This window comes from Mustela erminea, chromosome 5, assembly GCF_009829155.1.
Source record: "Mustela erminea isolate mMusErm1 chromosome 5, mMusErm1.Pri, whole genome shotgun sequence".
In the NCBI taxonomy this organism is placed as follows: Eukaryota; Metazoa; Chordata; class Mammalia; order Carnivora; family Mustelidae; genus Mustela; species Mustela erminea.
The window spans coordinates 52031933-52038968 of record NC_045618.1 but is presented as its reverse complement, the minus strand read 5'-3'; the positions used below and the strand labels follow the sequence as shown (position 1 = coordinate 52038968).

General features: G+C 37.4%; 1 pseudogene; it reads left to right on the top strand.

The window, feature by feature from the left end:
- Positions 1-5776: 5776 nt before the first annotated feature.
- Positions 5777-6387, top strand: LOC116589924 (annotated as a pseudogene).
- The last annotated feature ends 649 nt before the right edge of the window (positions 6388-7036 follow it).

Here is a 7036-nt window from a genome sequence, read left to right as displayed (position 1 = left end):
AGCTGGTCCTTTGAAAGAATTAATAAGATTGATAAACCCCTGGCCAGACTTATCAAAAAGAGAAAGGGCCCAAATTAATAAAATCATGAATGAAAGAGGAGCTATCACAACCAACACTAAAGAAATAGAAACAATTCTAAGAACATATAATGAGCAACTATATGCCAACAAATTAGCCAATCTGGAAGAAATGGATGCATCCGTAGAAACATATCAACTACCAAAACCAAACCAGGAAGAAATAGAAAACCTGAACAGACCCATTTCCAGTAAAGAAATTGAAGCAGTCATCAAAATCTCCCAACAAGACCCCAGGGCAGGACAGCTTCCAAGGGGAATTCTACCAAACATTCAGAGAATGTTTGTATTCTTCTGAATAATAACTCCTGAATATTCTCCTAAAACTATTCCAAAAAATAGAAATGGAAGGAAAACTTCCAAACTCTTTCTATGAGGCCAGCATTACCTTGATCCCAAAATCAGACAAAGACCCCATCAAAAAGGAGAATTATAGACCAATATCCCTGATGGACATAGATACAAAAATTCTCACCAAAATACCAGCCAATAGGATCCAACAGTACATTAAAAGGATTATTTACCATGACCAAGTGGGATTTATTCCTGAGCTGCAAGTTTGGATCAACATTTGCAAATCAATCAGTGCGATATAATACATTAATAAAAGAAAGAACAAGAACTATATGATACTCTCAATAGATGCAGAAAAAGCATTTGACAAAGTATAGCATCCATGATCAAAATTCATCAGTGTAGGCATAGAGGATACATACCTCAATATCATCAAAGCCATCTATGAAAAACCCACAGCAAATATCATTCTCAATGGGGAAAACTGAGAGTTTTTCTGCTAAGGTAAGGAACACAGCAAAGCTGTCCACTATCACCACTGCTACTAGGCATAACACTAGAAGACCTAGATTCAGCAACCAGACAACAAAAAGAAACAAAAGGCATCCAAAATGACAAGTAAGAAGTCAAACTCTCACTCTTTGCAAATGATATGATTGTTTTTGAGGAAAACCCAAAACACTCCACCCCAAAACTGCTAGAACTCATACAAGAATTCAGGAAAGTGTCAGGATATAAAATCAATGCACAGATCCACATCACTTGGCACCAGGGAAATACAAATCAAAACCACAATGAGATACCACCTCACACCAGTTAGAATGGCTAAAATTAACAAGTCCAAAAATGACAGATGCTGGCAAGGATGCAGAGAAAGGGGAACTCTCCTACACTGTTGGTGGGAATACAAGCTGGTGCAACCACTCTGGAAAACAGCATGGAGGTTCCTCAAAAAGTTGAAAATAAAGCTACCCTAAGACCCAGAAATTGCACTACTGGGTATTTACCCTAAAGATACAAACGTAGTGATCCAAAGGGGCATGTGCACCCGAATGTATACAGCAGCAATGTCCACAACAGCCAAACTATGGAAGGAACCTAGATGTCCAACAACAGATGAATGGATAAAGAAGATGTGGTATATATATACAATGGAATATTATGCAGCCATCAAAAAATGAAATCTTGCCATTTGCAATGACATGACTGGAATGAGAGGGTAATATGCTGGGCAAAATAAGTCAGTCAGAGAAATACAATTCATCTTCTCTCATTGATATGTGGAATTTAAGAAGAAAGACAGAGGGTCATAGTGGAAGAGAGGGAAAAATGAAATAAGATGAAACCAGAGAAGGAGACAAATCATAACAGACTTTTAATATTGGGAAACAAACTGAGGGTTGCTGAAGTGGAGGGCGGTGGGATGGATGGGGTGGCTGGGTGATGGACATCAAGGAGGGTATGTGCTATGGTAAGTGCTGAGAATTGTATTAAGACTGAAGAATCACTGACCTGTCCCCCAAAACAAGTAATACATTCTATGTTAATTTTTTTAAAAAAAAGACAAGAAATAAGTGTTGGCAAGGATGTGGAGAAAACCCTCATGCACTGTTGGTCGGATTGCAAAGTGGTGCATCCACTGTGGAAAACAAAATGGAGGTTCCTCAAAAAACTAAAAATATAGGGCACCTGGGTGGCTCAGTGGGTTAAAGCCTCTGCCTTCAGCTCGGGTCATGATCCCAGGGTCCTGGGATCGAGCCCCACATTGGGCTCTCTGCTCAGCAAGGAGCCTGCTTCCCTCTCTCTCTCCCTACTTGTGATCTCTGTCTGTCAAATAAATGAATAAAATCTTTGAAAAAAAAACTAAAAATATAACTACCATATGATCCAGTAATTCTATTCCTGGGAATATACCCATAGGAAATGAAACAGTATCTCAAAGAGATGTCTGCACCCCCATGTTCATTGCAGGATTATTCACAATAGTCAGGACACAGAAGTATAGTATCCCTCAGTGAATGACTATATAAAGAAGGTGTAGTACACATTTATAATAGAATATTACTCAGCCATGAGAAAGAAGGAAATTTTGCCATTTGCAACAGCCACTTGACAGCATTATGAAATAAGTCAGACAGAGAAAGACAAATACTGTCTGGTGTCACTTATACATGGAATCTATAAAAAAAAAGTTTCAAGCTTGCAAAAACAGAGTAGAATGGTGGTTGTCTGGGGCTGGAGACAGTAGGGAAAATAGGGAGTTTGATAAAAGGGTACAAACTTCAACACACGTTGGTGGGAATGCAAGTTGGTGTAGCCAATTTGGACAACAGTGTGGAGATTCCTTAAGAAATTAAATATAGAGCTTCCCTATGACCCTTCAATTACACTACTGGGCATTTACCCCAAAGATACAGATGTAGTGAAAAGAAGGGCCATCTGTACCCCACTGTTCATGGCAGCAATGGCCACATTCGCCAAACTGTGGAAAGAACCAATATACCCTTCAACGGATGAATGGATAAGGAAGATGTGGTCCATATACACTATGGAGCATTATGCCTCCATCAGAAAGGATGAATACCCAACTTTTGTAGCAACATGGACGGGACTGGAAGAGATTATGATGAGTGAAATAAGCCAAGCAGAGAGAGTCAATTATAATATGGTTTCACTTATTTGTGGAGCATAAGAAATAACATGGAGGACATGGGGAGATGAAGAGGAGAAGGGAATTGAGGGAAATTGGAGGAGGGGGAGGGGTAAGGAGAGGAGTAAGAGTAAGGAGATAGTAAGGAGAGGAGGGGGAAGGGGAGATGAACCATGAGAGACTATGGACTCTAAAAAACAATCTGATGGTTATGAAGGGGTGGGAGGTGGGAGGTTGGGGGAGCCAGGTGGTGGGTATTATGGAGGGTACATATTGCATGGAGCACTGGGTGTGGTGCATAAACAATGAATTCTGTTACACTGAGATTAAATTTTTAAAATTTTTTTTTTTTTGGCCAAACTCTCTCTCCCTTTATTTTTTTTTTATTTATTTTTATTTCCAATTTTTAAAAGGGTACAAACTTCAGCTATAAGATGAATAAGGTTTGAGAATCTAAGGTATAGTGCAGTATATAATTGCTAATACTGTATTGTGCACTTGAAATTTACTGTAGTAGGACTTAAATGTACTCACAAAAAATAAGAAAGCTGTAAAGTGAGGTGGTACTTATGTTTAACTAGGTGGAACGAATCCTTTCACCACACACAGATCAGATCACCATGATGTATACTTTAAATATCTTACACTTTTATTTGTCAATTGTTCCTCAATAACACTGAAATTTTGAAATTTTTTCCTTCCAAAAAACCCTCTGAGAACCAGAAAATCCCTGAAAGTATTTAGAAAGTAAGTAGCTCCTAAGACCCACTTTTGTGTGAGATTATAGCAATGTACTCTGTGGAAGTTCCAAGTCACAACACCAGCACCACTCACTTTCTCCCTGGCATTTCAAAGAAATGTCATTTGGTCTGTTGAAAGTGTCTTGCCTAGAGTAAAATGTGCACTCAAGTCTCTCCCAGAGCACATCAGAGAGAGAGAGAGCAATACACTGCTAAAACCATGGTTGCTTAATCTGGACTCAGCAGGACTACAAATAAGACTGGCATTTTGAAAATGTGGGAGAAGACCTGGTCAAATGAATCAATGTAAGCATCAGAGGCAATTCAGAAGAGGTCCTCCATCAGGGAGTGAGGGGTCATGGAAATCTGGTAGTTACAACAAATGCTTCTGAAGTCCTCACCAGCAAGACAGTGGAATCCCGTGTGGACCTGCTGGTCTTGGGGGAACTACCAGCTTTCCCTTTCTTTTTGTTAAGATCCACATTCAAGAAGAAGAGAAAATAAGCAATTTAATAACTGCTTTGGTCGGGGGGGCGCTGGATGTCTAAGTTAAGTGTCTAACTCTTGATTTCAGCTCAGGTCATGATCTCAGGGTCGTGAGATCAAGCCCCATGTGGAGCTTGCATTTGATGTGGAGCCTGCATAAGATTCTCTCTCTCCCTCTGCCCTCCCCAAAATAATAATAAATAAAAATTAAATTAAATCAAGTTAAATTTAAAAAATCACTCACCATAATCAAGTAGAATTTTTTCCAGGGATGCAAGGATGGTTCAATATTTACAAATCAATCATTGTGATACATCATATTAATAACAGAAAGAAAAAAACATTGGATCATGATAAATGGACTCAGTAAATTCACAAGATACAAAATTAATACACAGATCTGCGGCATTTCCATACACAAATAATGGGGTAGCAGAAAGAGCAGTTAAAACAATCCTATTTAAAAGTGTACCAAATCAAAATAAATAAATAAATAAATAAATAAATAAATAAACGTGTACCAAAAAGAATAAAATACCCAAGAATAAACTTAATCAAGGAGGTAAAAGACCTGCACTCCTAAACTACAAAATGATTAAAGAAATTAATGATGATACAAACAAATGGGAAGATATTCCATGCTTACGTACTGGAAGAACCAATATTGTCAAAATGTCCACCCTATCCAAAACAATCTACAGATTCAAAGAAATTCCCATCAAAATACAAAAAAACATTTTTCACAGAATTAGAACACACAATACTAAAATTTGTATAAAACCACAAAATACCTCAACTAGCCAAAACAATCTTGAAAAGAACAAAGCTGGAGGTACCACAATTCCAGATTTCAGTATATCCTACAAAGCTAGTAATCAAAACAGTATGGTACTGGCAGAAAAATAGACACATAACAGAACAGAATGGAGTCCAGAAATAAAGCCACAATTTTATGGTCAATTAATCTACAACAAAAGAGGCAAGAATATATGATGGGGAAAAGACAGTATCTTCAACAAAGGATGTTTGTAAATCTAAACAACCAAGAGCAAAAGAACAAAATGGATGATTTTCTTACACTACACAAAAAAATAAACTCAAAATGGATTAAAGACCTAAGTGTGAGATGGGAAAATATAAAATTCCTAGAAGAAAACAGCCAGTAATTTCTTTGACATCGACCTTAGCAATATTTTTCTAAATATGTCTCCTCTGGCAAGGGAAACAAAAGCTAAATTAAACTATTGCAACTACATCATAATAAAAAACCTTTGCAGAGCACAAGTGGTGGCAATGCAAACTGGTGCAGCCACTGTGAAAAAGAGTATGGAGTTTCCTCAAAAAAGAAAAAAGAAAAAAAAAAGAAAGACCACATGATTCAATAATTCCATTGCTGGGCATTTACCCAGTGAATGAAAATACTACTAAAATGTGTATGTGCCTCTATATTTTTTGCAGTATTTATACTAGCCAAGATATGGAAGCAATTCAAATGTCCATTGAATAAAGAAGAATCAGCATACTCCCAGGAGCCACTGCTCTTCCTCTTCTCCTAAGTGGCCTGAGGTGACCTCTGAAAATGGTTCCCTATTTGCTTGATCCAGAAAACCCTACAAAATCATGCAAATCAAGAGGTTCAAATATATGTGTTCACTTTAACAACACACATCAAACTCCCAAGCCATCAAGGGTATACACATACAAAAATCCACCAAGTATCTGAAAGATGTCATTTTGCAGAAGCAATGTGTGCCATTCTGTCACTACCAACTGGAGTTGGTGGGAATGCCCAGGCCAGACAGTGGGGCTGGACAAAGGGTCAGTGGCCCAAGAAGAGTGTTGAATTTTTACTGCACATGCTTAAAAATGGAGAGAGTAATGCTGAACTTAAGGGTTTAGATGTCGATTCTCTGTTCATTGAGCATATCCAGGTGAACAAAGCCCCCAAGTTGAAGCATAGAACTTACAAGGCTCATGGAGGGCTCATGGTCAGATTAATCCATACATAAGCTCTCCCTGCCACACTGAGATGATCCTTACTGCAAAAGAGCAGATTATTCAACAAAAAAGGAGGTTGCACAAAAGAGAAAGATATCCCAGAAGAAACTGAAGAAACAAAAACTTATGGCCCAGGAGTAAATTCTGCACAGAATAAATGCAAATAAAAATAAAAAATAAAAACAGAAGAATTAGTATATACATAAAACAGAGTATTATGTAGACATAAAAAGGAGAGATCTTGTCATTTGGGAGAACATGGATGGACCTAGAAAGTATAATGCTAAGTGAAACAAGTCAGACAGAAAAAGACAAACACCATATGATTTCATTTATATGTGGAATCTAAAAAACAAATGAATAAACAAACAAAAAGCAGAATCACACCTATACAGAGAACAAACTGATGTTTGCCAGAAGGGAGGGATATTGGGCAAAATGAAGAGTGAAAAGGAATGCAAGATACAGGCTTCCAGTTATGGAATTAATAAATCACAGGAATAAAAAATACTGTTTAGGGAAGATAGTCAATGGTATTGTAATAGTGTCATATCATGACAGACAGACAGTTAGCTACACTTGTGGTGAGAATAGCACAATGTATAGAGCTGCTGAATCACTATGTTCTACACCTAAAACTAATGTAACATTGTGTATCAACTAAAATTTAAAATATATAGTTTTCAACCCATGAACAAGTTATATATTTACATTTATTAACATCTTCATTTTTCCTTGGCAAAGTTTTGTAGTTTTCATCATATGTCTTTCACATTTTTTTATCAGACTT